Below are 16,447 nucleotides of genomic sequence, written 5' to 3' on the forward strand. Positions count from 1 at the left end.
AGACATATTATTTTTTGCATCATTTTTATTGGTTTTCAGCCTCTTTTGTTCTTTGGCTTCTATAAACAGCATCCTTTCAACAACACACTTACATTTCCTTATTTTGTTAGCCTAGGTTAGTTTTCTGCTGTCTCAGGAGTCATGTGGAGAGTGGATAAATTGTGTAAATTTATCTCTGTGCAAATCCTGGAGAAGCTCCAAATTATTTTTTTTTTCTTTCACTGCATTTCTCAGCCTGTAGGGACTAAAATAGTTTCCAAAATAAATGATCCTGGAAAAAATTACTTTCAGAATAAATGATCTGAAGCACAGTGCTGGAGTTACAGCAGCTGGAATGGTCCCATAAGTCCCATTACACTGAACAAAAATTGACCTAGCTCAGCTCCCCAGGAAAGGCATGAAGGTCTGACAGAGGTGAATGCTGATACGATCTTTAGGAAATAGATCTTATTTGTGAGAGAAGTGTTGTATCACAAATATATGTATTCCACTCTAGACTAGATAGCAAATGTCTTTTCCACTCTGATTTCTGAGTTTCAGAAAAAGATCTTGAACTGGAACAGTACTGATACTAATGATAAATGAATGTTCTTCTGTTGCCTGTATTGAGTGTCACATCCCAGGTTTATTCTGTATGGTGTCCTAGGTGAGCTATTTCCATATGATACTTAATATTCAAATTTTAGAGAGATTGGGCACGGTGTCAAAAATAGCCATTCAGAGAGGGAAAATTCAGTCCCTTTTTATTCCATGTGGAAGTCAATACCAAAGAGGAGGAGTTGCAGCAGAGGAGCAGAGGCCCAGACCCAGGGATAACCAGCACAGGGATGAGGAGATGGGCAGATGCAGGGCAGAGAGCCAAGCCTGGAGCTGCCTGGCCAGGGGCTGTGGCTGTCTCCAGCTCAGAGGGCAGGCTGTCTCTGAGGAGACCTTTGGAAAATGCTTCCTTCATTCTGACCTGGGTGTCAGGCTTGGTGAGCCACTGGCAATAGCAGCTACAAGGCTGGTGGGAGCAGCCTCACACCCAGACACTCCCCTGGCTCCTGGCTGCCCTCTCCTCTGCTCCTCAAGCTGCGTGGGATGGGCTGGGCCATCCACCCATGGCTGATCTGCTGTCCTGCACTTTTCCAGTGTGAAAGAGAAGACAGAAGCATACCCTAAGAATTCATAAACAATGTAAATACACCTTCATTGTGGCCTAAAAGTCTGCCTTGGACCTGAGAAGCCTTTGCTAGCAATTCAATATCCATAGATGTACTTATGTCTTGAATGTAAGCTAATATGTCATATATTATAAATATGATATTTAATACGAAGTTTGATATTTATCATTAAATTGCTGCATACAGTTTAAATAATTTGCAATATTAAAATCACTGAAACTTGCCTATTTGAAACTGGAGTTTGTGAGTCATAATATATTGCAGAAGTTAAATTAAGCTTTAAAATAAAATCCATCATCTGAATGAACCAGTTCTCTAAAGGCAAATAGTACATCATGGAAATCTTGCTCTGTTATTTTGGATTCCTTCCTCACCAAATGCTACATTCTGTGGTATAAGGAAGGCAGAAGACATTTCCTGAGCAAAGCAGTTTCACTGATAGCCAAACAATGCAATGTGTTTGAAGAAAAGTCAGAGGTGTGGAGGAGACCTTCACCAACTCTCCCTCCCAAATGTAATTTTGGAGTTAATAAGTGCCTCCTCCTGCCCTGCCCTTGGCCACATCTCAGTCCCCCAAGGCCAATCTACAATTTATCACATTCCTGAGCATCACTAAGAAGAGCCTGGTTCTGTCTTCTCTACATCCCCCCTTTGGGTATTGATACACATTCATAAAATCCCCTGACATTTCTGTTCTTCAGGATAAGCAGCCAAGATTCCTCATCCTCTCCCTGTATATCAGTTGCTCTGATCCCTTACTCATCATCATGGTATGTCAGTGTAAACACTTAGGTATGCAAATTTTGCACATAATTATTCCAAGTATAGTATATGAAATACTAGTTGGGAGTCTTATAAATGGTGGCCAGAATTATCAAGTCACGAAATTTCCTTGAATGTTTTAAAGAAATCTGAGGTGATTCTGGATATTATTAATTTTAAAGAACTTTTACAGGCATCTGTCTTTGGATAGCTGCTATTCAAATTATTTCCTGGAGGAAGTGGTTGATCTTCGGTGTTGATCTTTAGCTATAATGAATCTGTCTAGAAAGATGTCATCATACTTGGTTCCTCTTCGGATCTCTGTCATACACAATGATTTATCTTTCCTCCTTACTTGGCTTCTGTTTTCTATTCTCTTTTTTCAACAGATTACATTCACCAAGCAAGTGTTCATTAGCTTCTGCAATGTAGATCAATTCTCTGACCTTTTCCTCCTTAACATCCCTGGTGCATATTTCATAAGTTTTTGTCTTAACATAAGTATGACTTTATTATACCAGGCCTAGAGGTACATTTGGTGTCCCTGCCCTGTCTACAGCAAATATCAAGTCCCTAGGAAAGATTTAAAGAACAAAGCAAACGTATGTGCTGTGCTATTCCCCAGAGCAATTTACATCCTCTTACCCAATTTTAGGTGAAGTTCTCTATGGGAGGAATATAGCACCTCTGCAGCTGTGAATTCAGAAGGGCTGGATGTGGAGGGCTGCTTTCAGGACCAGAATCAACCTAAGAGTTTCCAAGTGCCTGTGAGTTCCATCAGCAGGAGGTTTGGCTGGCTGTAGAGAGAGCCATCAGAAGACTAATGGGTGTCATTATTAGTTATATTGGTAAGTTATGTGTTACCCTGCCTGTTTTGTGTCTGAGTAGTGAGAGGTAGTGGCATTGTCTACCTGGTCACTGTCTCATCCTTTGAGCTGGCACTAATGATGGGACTTATGGAAATCTCCCTTTTCTTTCTTCTTGAGAATTATTAAGGGAGGTTTGGGGAGGTGGGAGGAGGTGGAATAGCAAACAATAATAATGAATAAGGCACACAGCAAATCAGAAGTCAAACTGTTGAGACAGCTGCTCTCTATTACCTGAGAATTGAGCTTTAGTGGACTATTTCTCTGTGGTCGTCATGAGGCACAATTGTTTCCCAGGGTATGTGACACATGAGGAAATTCCTGTCATGCTTCCATTAGAAAGGGAATAACACTGCACATGCATTCCTTTCTGCTATTAGAGAGATGTGTATTAGTTTGTTCTCTTTTCAGTGCCGTATTTTCTTTTCCAGCTGAAAATGAAGGCAGTATTTCTGTTCCTCATGTATCATACATGACTTTAAGGTGTGTTATTGATCAAAAGTGCACAGAAAACCAGTCATCATATTTTGTTGCCCATCTGAACTCACCAAGTCCAGAACAGAGCTCTTACTTTCCCTTACACAGGTCTCTATTTACTGGCTTCTTTCATGATTCCTGCAAAGACACGATCTTCCAAGCTGTTGGGCAGTGTCTTCACCAGCAGCTATCACAACCAGCTTTATACCCTTTACATTTCTATACTAATTCTACCTAGGATTAAGCAGGGAAAAAAAAACCATCTACAAAGGATATTAGTGCTTTTATAGACACAAAGCTGAAGCTCAAGTCAAAGCTTTTATATTACAGTTTATATTTTTATATATATATTTTTATATTTTTATATTTTTTATATCACAGCTGTACAGTTTAAGAATGCAATTCAGGTTGCTTAATTAGTATTTCCCAGAAAACTAAATATCATAATCCTTAGGTGTCCTTTTGGTAAGGTTCCTTTTCCTACACACTTCCTCTTTCTGGAATATTATTTTTTTCATAACAGAATCACAGAATGGGTCACGTGGAAGGGACCACAGTAGATCCTCTGGTCCAACCTCCCTGCTCAAGCAGAGCCATCCTAGAGCACAGGATGGTGCCCAAATGGTTCTTGAATATCTCCAGGGAAGAAGACTCCATAACCTCTCTGGGCAGTCTGTTCCAGGGCTCAGTCACCTGCAGAGTTAAGGAGTTCATCCTCATGTTCAGGTGGAACTTCCTGTGCATCAGTTTCTGCCTTTTGTCCTATTGCTGGGCACCACTGACCAGAGCCTGGAAACATCCTCTGACACCCTCCCTTCAGATACCTGTAGCTATCTCAGTCATCTCTTCTCGAGGCTGAACAGGCCCAACTCCCTTGCCCTTTCCTTGTACAAGATGTTCCAGACACTTAATCATTTTCATAGCCCTCTGCTGGACCTGCTCCAGGGGCTGCATGGTTCTCTTGTCCTGAGGAGCCCAGAACTGGACACAGCACTCCAGACGTGGCCTCACTGGGGCTGAGCACAGGGGCAGGGTCACCTCCTGTGACCTGCTGGCAATGCTCTTCCTAATACACCCCAGGGTATAATTTGCCTTCTTGGCCAGAAAGACACACTGCTGGCAAGTTCATACTGCTTCTCTGATATGAATTACTGCATGGAAGGTAATGACAGGCAAATCTCAACTCTAGAAAAAACAACACAATTCTTTTACACTAAATATAATAAAAAGTTGGAGAATGGCACAAAGGCACACTGCTGGTAAGGTATCACTGCAAACTGTTTCTTTCACTGCTAATGTTTACCATGATCTACGTCTGTCTCTCCTCTCCAGGTGACTGTCCACTGTTATGTCAACACATAGTTCCAATTCCCTTGTTACTTCATTGCTTTTTGCAATATCTTCAAAGAATCATTCTCTTTTTCACACATCTGAAAAATTACAATTATATAAACATCTAAAACCCAAACTTTAAAAAATTATTTGGTTTTTTCCTACCTTGGTCACAGAAGTCCTGACTTCTTTGTGCTAGTAGGCTGCACTGCCGGGATACAATCAGAAACCAATTGTTTCTGCACTGCCAGAATACAATCAGAAAGCAATTGCAGTGAAATAGCAGTGGGAATGTGAAGTTTGAGAGTTAGTACATGAGCACCTTCAGAGGAAGAAAATACTGTGTTTTTTTTAAATCTGAAAAGCCAGCAAAAACTACTGTGTGGAAGGTAAAGCTAAGAAAATTTAAATTAAAAAAAAGGCACTTTTTTTACATACAGTAAACATAAGAGTTAGGGAAAAGCATGAGCAATAAATAAGGATTAATTCCTGGGTACATCCAAATTAAGACCTATTTCCTTTTATAGTGCAAATACTTCAGCCAGCTGGTGTTTCTACCATATGTTTTATCAATTGTGTGGTGTCACTGCACAAAAGTAGCCAACACAACTGAATAGACTCTGAGGTATAAATAAGACAAGGATGACTATGACACTCTGGCCTCAAACTATATGTGTCCAGTCAAGAGTTCCTATCCCGTGCACTGGAAATTCCAGGCAGCTGATTTGGGTCCCTTTGGCAGGTAAAGAACTGTGAGGATCTATCACTCACAGAACTTGCTGGGGTTCTAGGCAACCTCAGTGGTTTCTGTGGTGTTGTGATGTTGCTGTTGTGCTGTCATAAATACCCAGACATCTTGACGACCACACTCAGCTCAAGATTTTTTCGTCTCCTGTGCTGCTGCAGTATTTGTGTCACTTGGGAAACAGTGCCAGTGGATGGGATTGGGTACAAGTGTAATCAGAAAGGCCACCGAGGCAGGGAAGGAGGACAGCTGTCCTAAGCATTCAGAGCTTTACATTCTGTGCCGTTCTGATGTGACGTAAGCCTCAAGATATTTATTAAGCTGGATGAAAGCCTGCTTTGGTCTTGCAGCTCTCTGAATCTGCCTAGCATTTATTTAGGATATGTTACAGTAGATACCAGATGCTGGTGGTACCTAATGCTGCCTAATTGCAGTAGAAAATCAGAGTAAAAGAGATAGGTGGTGCAAAAATTTTACTGCCATCTCAAGCTATCTGTGTATCTGGAACACATATCTATCTCAGATTGAAGTTAAGAACAATAGAAAAATTGTTTGATTCAGATATCAGTAAGGTAGAAATCAAAATACATGTACTTATATCAGCAAGTTTTTCAGTCAGTAATGTAAACATTACCTTGTGATTAAAATACGGTTGCAGAGGAATACTCAGCAGGCCAGTATGTGAAACAAGATCTAGTCTGGATGAATGATGAAAAAAGAGAACAAATTAAGAATAACCTCTCTAAGTTTTGTTTTAATGTGAACGGTGTTTGAGTGGGGAATCCTACAGTTTTTATTTGGGTTAAAGCACCCTTTGAAAGGAAATGAGTCTTTGACTCTATGTCAAATGAATCAAGTACAATAGTGGATGACTGATTTAGTGACAACTTAATGGCAAAGAGTGAGAAGATTAAACAATCAGTGAAATGGCATGGACAAAGGATTTAGCAAAACCTGCCCATTAGGAATACTCACAGCTGTACAGGGGGAGCAGTAGCAGCAATGGAGAGAACTGGTGACCTCCAAATGTAGCTTGACCTGAAGCATCATTATGGACAGAAACAGTAGCTGCAGATTGGGATGGAATAATGAAGTAGGTCTCTTCAGTATGAAGAAGTAATGAAGTCCTGCTTTGTTTTTTATGCACTATGGCATTGTACTTGAAGACCTGGAGAAGCAACTACTGAGCAGTTGAGAAGAATCAGCATAGTTCATTAAACATTCCTGCTAAACTGTGGTTTCTTTCTCGGTTCTTACTAAAAATATGAAAATCTATCAAAACTGTGTAAATCTGGGGCCTGCCTGAGACCACCAGTCTTAACACACTTCTTGTTATATCTACCTATGGTAAACTCAGTCTTTTGCTTATAGCAACTACAGAATCAAAGATATACAGCAACAGTGAGGAACGGGAATTAAGGGGTCCAGCTATGTAACTCCTTAAGAAAATTGTTCCTGATCTGCATTTGCAATAGTTCTTGCCCATTTACAGTGAAATCTTGTCAGATCTTCATTCCTTGGAGCTGCTGTGGATGTAAGTCATTTAGTTCTGAAATTCAAAAAAAAATTGTAATGCAAGTTACCTGCTTCCAGGAATTCAGTAAAAGTTCATTATTCTGAAGTACAGTAATGATCATGTATGTCAGGCACTATGCTGTGTGGCATGGGACATCACATCACAGCTATGTGCTTTCAGTGACATGAACTATTGGAGATGCCAGAAAAAGCTCAATGACCTTGAATAGAAGGATATGCCTGAACTTGATACCGTTTGAGGCTTTCATGTCAGCTCTCACGTTGGACTCATAATCAGGCACTGCTGTGTGATCTGTGTATTCCTTTCCTTCTCCTTTTCTTCTGTGACACAGGAGCAGATAATTTCCACATTATCTGTGTAAGGATATGTGGAGTGTGAGAAGATTTTACCTGGAGATATTGAGATGGGGTAAATGAAGATCCTGAGTGCTGGACTAGAGGAGTGAGAATTGGTAGACCTGCATAAAGTGATGAAGAAATGTTCATGGGAAGAAATTAGAGGAACAAAGAGAGCATGAGCCAGAAAGGGCTATCAGCTACAGTGGGGCTGACTGTACTTTATAAAGTACACCTATCTGAATAAGCACTGTGCCTGATCACCACAGTCTGTCCTGTTTCATTCAAACCTTTCTTAACCATCTCACTCTTCTTCCATGCGTGTGAGTACTGCATGGACTGACTGCCAGTTTCTGGGGGAACTAGGTGCCAGCTATTTATTGGTGTCAGACTGGGGGTTTTAGGTGCCCTTATACTCTACATATCTGGGGGCACCCATGGCTGTGGGGTGCCTGCAACATCAGCCATCATGAGTGTGCATCTGTTTGCAGCAAGCACTGACAGAGAGAGGAGGTAACCAGACAGCAAATGTGTGTGTGCTTGTGAACCTGGAGGATGTCATGTCTGACCTTCAGCTTCTGCCAGCTCAAGAGGAGAAGGGGACAGAACCAGAGTCAGTTCCAGTCAGAGACACAAACTCAAACACAGAGGTTATGAACATTAGAAAACTTGTTCTTATCTTTTTAATTTTTCTTCCCCACTGTGAGAGCACCCAAGAGCTGGCCCTGGTTGCCCAGAGAGGTTTTGTATTCTTGTCATGGTCTAACCCCAGCCGGCAGCCAAACCCCACACAGCTGCTTGCTCACTCCCACTAGCAGGATCAGGGAGAGAATTGGAAGGGTAAAACATACTCCTGGGTTGAGATAAAGGTGGTTTACCAGGAAAAGCAAAAGGTGCACACACAAGGACAGCAAACCAAGGAATTCACTGCTTCCCAAGGGCAGGCACTTGTTCACCCATCTCCAGAATAGCAGGGCCCTATCACACTCAGCAGTTACTTAGGAAGACAAATGTCAACACTCAAAATGTCCCCTCCTTCTCTCTCCTTCCCTCCATTTTATATACTGAGCATGATGTTGTATAGTCTGGAATACCCCTTTGGACAGTTTGGGTCACCTCTCCTGGCTGTGTCTCCTCCCATGCACCCCAGCTCCCTCACCAGCATGACAGCATGAAAAGCAGAAAAAGCCTTGGCTCTGTGTAAGCCCTGCTCAGCAATAACAAAAACATCCATTATCAACCCTATTGATAATAGTTCTATTACGTTCAGAAAAAATCCAAATCACAGCTCTATATCAGCCACTGGGAAGAAAAATAATTCTACCACAGCCAAAACTACCACAAGTCTTCATCTATGGAAATACTCAAAAACTGGATGTGATCCTGGACAACCAGCTCCAAATAGCCTTTGTTCTCTTTTTTCATCATTCATCCAGACTAGATCTTGTTTCACATACTGGCCTGCTGAGTATTCCTCTGCAACCGTATTTTAATTGGAGAAATAGGTCGGATAAGATGACCTTCAGAGGTCCCTTCCAACCTCAAACATTCTCTGATTCTGTGCCTCAGTTCTCTGTGCTTGTCTGACATGAATCCTGTATGTAAATGCTGTTATGAGAAGAAATCCCCACAGCTGACAGCCACTGAAGCCTGAGCACATTAAAACAGGCTTTCAATGGTGCTGCTTAATGGCAGATTTTGAATGGCAGCTGCCTTGCCTTCATTTCCCAGTGTGGTGAAACCTCTGGACCACACCACTGCAGCATTAGTCCCTGTCTCTGCCTTCTTACAGCCTGTGCTTCTCTCTAGATTTAATGTGCTGTGGATGATACTGGGGTGAGTTGATAAAGATAACTGTGGCAGCAGCAGGTACCTGCCAAGTGTGTTGTGTGACACTGGAATAAATATACCAGGACAGGACAGACATCTTTATGGTCCTTGTCTTTGTACAGGGGTCATTGTAAAGGTAAATGAAGAGATGCCACTGAACTGATATTAAATCAAGAAGGATATGAATCTGAGCTTTCCTGAGTCAGTAAACCTTAGCACTGACTCTGATGGGCTTTACAGTACCTTCTTGGACAGCAGGGGGACACATTACTGTTTAGGTATCTTAAAAAATAAATGATTTGCTGTAACTCAGTGAGTTGTAGCTCAGGGGTGTGTTTGTCTTAGATATAAATGAGGATACTTACTAAGATATTCATTTTGCCTTATGTTGCAGGGAAAAAAAATCTCAGCATTTTGTATGCTCAGGTATTTTAGTGTTTGTTCAAAGATTTATGCTAAAATTGTTTGATGTTCTGGTTCAGTTCAATCTAGCTCAGATGAATTGCTAATGGAAAATCCTTGTCTGGCTGTTTAAAACATCTTGTTTCTAATGTGGGGGTTTTGCAGCGGTTTTGTTTTCCTTCAGTTGCCATTGTCCTCTCTCCTGGGAGTTGTGCACCCTTCCCTTAGTTGGAAGTGTGTTTTCTTCCTCCTCTTCCAAATTACTTTACTCTTCTCTGGTCTCTTCTCCACACAGCGTAGTCTCATTTCTGGGAAGGGTAGTTGAAGCTTTTGACAGTTTTCAGCTGCATGAAGCCAGCCTTAAAATACTTGCAAGCTGGGCATTGAAAAAGAAAATCAGGAAGTTCTAGTAGAATAAGAGCAAATGCATCAGGAAAAACAAGAAAATAAGCAGAAAAGAGGAATTAGAGAGATAAATGCTTAGGCTTCTTAGAAGTCAGTATGGGTTTGTTCTCTCCCCACTTGAAAGAAGCAGTAAGGTGTATTTCCCTTGGGGATTTGTGCTCCACTGCACATTTACAGTGCTGTCAGCAGTCAAGCGCATCTGTTACTACTCTCTTGCTAGCTCATCTTCACGAACAGATGCGGTTCCTCCAAAACTGTTTTGAATTCAGTCTTTCAGGTGCTGGTACTCTCCTCTGAATGAGACACATTCTACTGGGTTCCTATGAGGACCCCATAACTGATAATCCTGAATTTCTGACCTGCTGTCATTACGTTACAAAGGTTCCATATTGCTAGAGCTTTGTACCTCCTTGATGTTTCTTGTAGGCATCTCCTCTAGGCACTGACTCTTCCTTGTCCCCACAGTAGCCAACTGACTCCAGTTCCCCTCAACCAACCAATCCACTCTTTTATATCACTCTTCTGATTGGCTACAAGTGTGACCTGCTCCTAATCCTTAATAAAAGCTGCAACTCTTCAGGGGGTAAGATTACTTTCTACACTACATTTACCTATGTAAATGTTCTATTCCCCTACAATTCCCCCTTTCTCTTTTAATTACAGAGTTGCAGCATTTCTAGAAGGACATATTCAAATAAATTAACATTATGACGCATTCATATATTTCATTTAGAACTAAGAGTTATACAAATGTCCAGACAACATATTATAGTACAAATATATATATTTCTGAGTGTTAGTTCAGTTTTGCAGCTTTTCTCAGTTTACAAAGTACTTATCTTTGAAATCTTTTATACTCATATTTAACAAACACTAATAGCTGCAATTGGAGTATTTTACCAATAGTTTAGTATTCAAGTCCTTTTCCCCAAATCCACAGGGTTATATAGCCAAGTCCTGTTTCCCCAAATCCACAGGGTTATATAGTTCAGTCCTGAACCCACAGGGCCATCCCAAAAATATAGTTTAATATTTAAATCCTTTTTCTCCCGAATCATGTCAGAGTCCCCCTTTGTTGTCATTATATTACAAAGGTTCCACATTGCTAGAGTTTCATACCTCCTTGATGTTTCTTGTAGGCAGCTCCTCTAGGCACTGACTCTTCCTTATCCTCACAGCAACCAACTGACTCCAGTTCCCACCAATCCACTCTTTTATAACTCTCTTATTGGCTGCAGGTGTGGCCTGTTAACATCAGGCCTGCTCCTAGTCCTCAATAATTGGCTCAGCTGCAACTCTTTAGGGGGTAAGAGTACTGTATGTTCTATCCCCCTACACTGACCAAAGGCACCAACAGAGGAAAGGACGTGTTTTATTTTTATGTGGTTGAATTTGCATGCACTGTTTTGTCTTTCATTTGTAATACCAAGGGAGATGTTGCGACTTAGGTAACACTGAAGAGAGACTGCTCTAAGATCACCAGTGTACAGTATCCATTGTTCTAGCATGGCTTTAGAAACCTCACCATAGGGCTGAGTGAATAATTAGGACTGCTGCAGAGATGAGGAGCCTCATTACAAGTTACCTATCTTTTAATTTATATGAAGCTATAAATATGCAACAAGCATTTGAAGAAATCAGCAGTTAACATATTAACAAAGTTGGGCTTCAGAAGCTGCCATAAAAAGATGCATTAGGCTTTCTTGGGACTGGAGAAAGATAAAAGTACAAGGCCACTATTAAGGCACAGTTATAGGCTAAAAACATACCTCCTCTAACACTATTATGTTTAATTGCATTACTGTTTTGATGTTTAATCCAATGGCTAAAATGCTAACACCTCTTTTTCCTGAGCTCCATTTCAGTTCTTTGTCTTTCCCTTTGCTGGAGTAGTTGAGACATTACTTGGGCCTGTATCAGTTAAGCAACCCACATCAAGGGACTAGCAGAAGATAAAGAAGTAATTCTAAAATACCAAATTCACAGAAGGATTTTAGCACATGCTAAATTTACAATGCTTGAGTAATCCTTTTGATACCCTGTTAAATATCTGCTTTAGAAAAGTTCTTAGGGAAGATCTTCTATTTGGGAAGTGGAAGGATCAGGAGAAGGCACCTTCTCTGTTAGGGGGGAAGTAGGAATATAATGTGAATTCTTTCATAGTTAAAATAATGGACAATTTTTTGTCCTCCGCTGCCTAAATTTCACCACCAGTGAATAACACAATACTGCAGTTTTCTCTTCTATCTTATTTTGTAATGTCTATGAAGGGAAGAAGAATTTATTGATTGTCTTTCCTGGAAACAACCTGGGACTGGCCCTCCTACCTAGCCTGTTCTTGCCTTTGGCAGTTTTCCCACAGTCCTTAGGATGCACTTCCATATTTTTGTCATCCAGCCACACCCTGAAGAAAACTTAAAATAGAAGAGTGCTCAAGTGTAAAGGCAGACAGGGCAGGCTGTAAATGCCTCCATTTCTGTAGAGATAATAAATATAGAATGAGAAATGAAAAGCAGAGTGCAGTGAGAACTTTAAAGTCTTCCTGAAAAATGACCTTTTACCTCCCACAGGAAAATTCAATAGGAGAGAAGAGATGGAGCTGGGTAAGTAAAGTGGGTTTGCTCTGGATTATTACATGCTAATTACTTTGACAGCTGCTCCTGAAGCAACATCTACATTCAGGGCATATGCAGTCATTCCACTCTGTCTGTCTCTGTAGATCCAATTCTGTCAGACTGAGTTATAATTCAAGATCAATGGGAGGAAGGGAGAAGTCTGTTTCAAGCAAATGGTAGCCCTAGATGATACAAAAGTAAGAAAGATCCTTACCAGAGCTATTTAGGAAACTTGGATGAACACTGCAGATGGGATAAAAATCAGTGATTTAAAGGCTTTTCCACCTCTTGCTCTGCTTCCCTACATGTATACATAAGAAGAATATATGACTTAATAAGAATATTGTTCGTGTATCAAAGTGTCACATACCAAGCAGTGCAATAGATTGTAATTTAGTGAGTTTGACAATGACTGGATTTCTGTATAAGTAAATTGAAAACAGATCTTTTCATTCTCAAATAATTTTAAGATCAATGAATTCCCTACTGTTTGTATGTTGCTGACTCACTGATTATTTGAGTCATTGTGGGCTAAGTCATGAGGTGTGATTAGGTCTGCCATATAGCCAGGTTTTCTCAGGCATGTTGTCCTATTTCCAGACAGAATAAGAAGAGGTTGATTAATTATTCATGCTTGTCACAAAGCCTTGTGAGAGGTCCTACCCTTCCTTCTCTTCCCTTCCTCCAAATGGATGCAATCCCTATGGAGCTGTCTCACCAGGGTGGGGCAGAGTGACTGATCCCAAGCCTTCCAGCTCTGCAGAGCCAGTGCTGCTACCCCCTGCCATCTGGACATCAGAGCCACCACAGTGGTGCCTTGTAACTTCTGGACAGAAACCTGGGAGCCCTGCAGGGAGCAAGCATCCATTTTAGTTAGTAATAATCAAGAACCATCAGGGACCACCAAGGTCTCACAGAGCTGACTGCTTTGGCTGTATTTTTCCCTCTGCATGCTTATGTCTCTATACATATTAAATTCTTCCTACTTTACCTACAAGACATTGAAAAATCTCTCTCAGATTGACTGGTGATGTATTAGAGATGGAAATAATAGGGGTTTTATACAACTGGTGTGCCTTCATTTGCTGCAGACATTCTCACATCAGAGAGCTCTTAAGGAAGCAATAGGGAGGCTCATTTTACAGCCTGAAGCACCGAGGGGATCTCATGTCTCTACTAATAATATTCTGGAGTTTATGTCTCCTCACTGGTCTTCTAAGTTACTGATTATTTAAAACTTTAAACTTTTCTAAATAAAAAAATTAAACTGTTTTCTGGCATTCAATTGCTTCCTATGTGCTTGGTGTTGCTGGGGAAAGGAACCCCAGTTTTAACATAAGCAACTGCTTTTATAAAAAATGAGTTTGTCTTTTATTAAAATTCAGTATTGAACTCCATATAGGCTAATGCTTTTCTTTTGCCTTTATATCACTCCCTTATTACGTATTAGGCTGACCCCAGTTTTGGGAGAATCACTTGGTTGGTTCTAAATATAGCCCTGCATCTGCCCTTAAATAGGAGTGAAGGGGCAGTAGCTTTAGAGAGGAGAATTATTTGTTTTCCTTGGGCAGTGTGTGCTAAGCTGGGAAAGGCTGGTCTTCCTCTCTGCTTTACAGTTTTTCTATATCCTTAGGTAAGTCAATTTTCTATCCATGTTTTTCTTGTACAGAACAAATGAGAGTGCTTGTAGGAGGAGGTTGGGTGCTTTCCTGTAAAAAAAATTACTTTCCTCAGGGAAAACAAGAGATAAGTAGAACACAAATTGATTCATGAAAAGCAAAACAAAAAAAGTAAGATTGTTTTGTCCTGTCCATAGTCACCTTGATTTTATTGTGTATTACATTCCCTCTGTTTCTTTCTGCATATAAAGAACTACATTGCAGAAATCCATGGCTCTATTCCTGTATTTGCTTGTCCAATTGCACAAATATTGGCAATGCCACTTTCTTGTGCGCTTATACTGTATGATTTTTTCTGAAGTCTGTGTGTAAATAATTAAGCATACAATCCTATAGTAGCTGGCAAAACTATTTGGCCTGATAAAGAATGGGATGTAGGTAGGCAAAAAAAAAAAAAAAAAAAAATCTACTTTTATTTTGTGTCTGCCATGCTTTCAAGTACATATTTCCAAAAGATATGTTTCTGGTGTCTGTATTGCTCTAAACTAAGTGATATGTTCTGGGCCACATGAAAGTTCCAGCTAAATACCACTGATAGAGTCCTGGGAAATCAAGTTCATGCTCTTGGAAATGATGCCTGTGTGTTGATAATGCCTATGAGCCAATAAAAGTACCATAATAAAGGATAATGGATGTTGGGATAGTGGGAAATGATTTTTATCATTTCACTGTCCAACATTCTTAGCTGTCGAGTTGAAGGGATAGAATACACTTGCCAAGTAAAGGGAAGTCTTCAAACTTTATCAGAACATGTTTGAACATTTGGAATGTTAGGGTGGCAAGGATCCAAGTCAATGTGGACAAATTTAGCCTCATTTAATTCCCAGTCTTGAATTCACAAGGTGAAATCCATATTAGTACCCTACCTGGGATATATATGTTCAGTTTCTATTAGAGATATGGAAAGAAATTAAGTTTGGAAGCCTCCACTCCTTCACGAGAGTCACAGAAAATACAAAATTACATTATTTTATAGACTCACTAAAATACAGGATCTGGTGCTTCCCTCCACAACAATTACCTTGCTGGAGGGAAGGGTACCCGTGACTCTGCCTGCTGCTCACCTCCACAGAGCAAAGGTCCCTGTCAAGGGTTGGGATATGACTGTGACCACCCATTATATATTTCAAATTACCTCCACACTAACTGTCCTGGCTAGAGTGTGAAGCAAGCCATTCCAGTGACTATTGAAAAATCAAGGTGTTCAATCTAATTAATCATAGATGTGCTATAGTGAAATAATGGCATTAAACTGCTGCATCTACCTGTATGTAATTGAAAACAGTATCATTTGATGTTGGGAAATGTTGAAAGTCTACTTATTCAGAACATATGAAATTAGTAAAAATGATAGATCTGTGATGGCTGGTACTGTCAGCTGCTTGGAAATGTTGCTTAAATGGGTATTCGTGGTTTTTTGTTTTTTGTTATTATGTTTAATAACAAAAGTAATGCATGCATTTTGGGGGATTATTTGAATCTGTTTAAACCAATTGGTGAAATGAGGAAAATACTATTTCCATGAAAAGGAGTTGTGGTCAGTAAAACATAAAACTAAACATGATGTAGCTAAAGAAATCAAAAAGAAAAACACAAAATGTGTTCAAGCTCGCTGAATGATGTCTGGAATTCAGCAGAGTAAGCAAGTGAGAATTCCATATTTTTTTTTTAAATGATGAGCATTTTTGTTCTATTGTCAAAAGAGCTAAAACTGAATTATTATGTGGTCTGAACAGGATCTTCAACAGAAGTCCTGAAACATTTTAAAATGACCGTATATTTGAGTAAGTTTTTCATTCACAAAACATAATTTTTTGTGGAAGATCTAAATATACACATGTGTACAGAGAAAAAAGACTGGAGAGACATATTAGAAATTTTGTCAAATCTGTTTTTTATCAAATTAGTTTCTTATCAAAATGGAGAAGAATAACTCAGATCCTCTATATACCATTCTGTTTAGACTGCAGTGTCTAGAGCTGCATAATGACTCATGAAGGTTTTACAAGATTTACACCAAAGTCATTTTATGGGAGAAAATGATAATATGTTATTCAGTCTGCAATGTCTGCAGCATGGATATAACCATCTGGAAAGGATTGCATATTTTTTGAGGCAATATGGTAATTTTTTATACTGGTAATTAGGAGCAACTATTAGAAGGTGGGGTTTATTTCTATCTTTCATTATGATATGTAGGTGATATGGATTTAAATGTATTTTATCAGTTAAATATCAAGGGTTTTTATGCACCATAAAAGTATAAGTTGGCAGCTTCCTGAAAACATTTAACTTTGAA

The sequence above is a fragment of the Agelaius tricolor genome, unplaced genomic scaffold, assembly GCF_023055355.1.
Source record: "Agelaius tricolor isolate 1412-34295 unplaced genomic scaffold, bAgeTri1.0.p SCAF_1, whole genome shotgun sequence".
Classification (NCBI taxonomy): Eukaryota; Metazoa; Chordata; class Aves; order Passeriformes; family Icteridae; genus Agelaius; species Agelaius tricolor.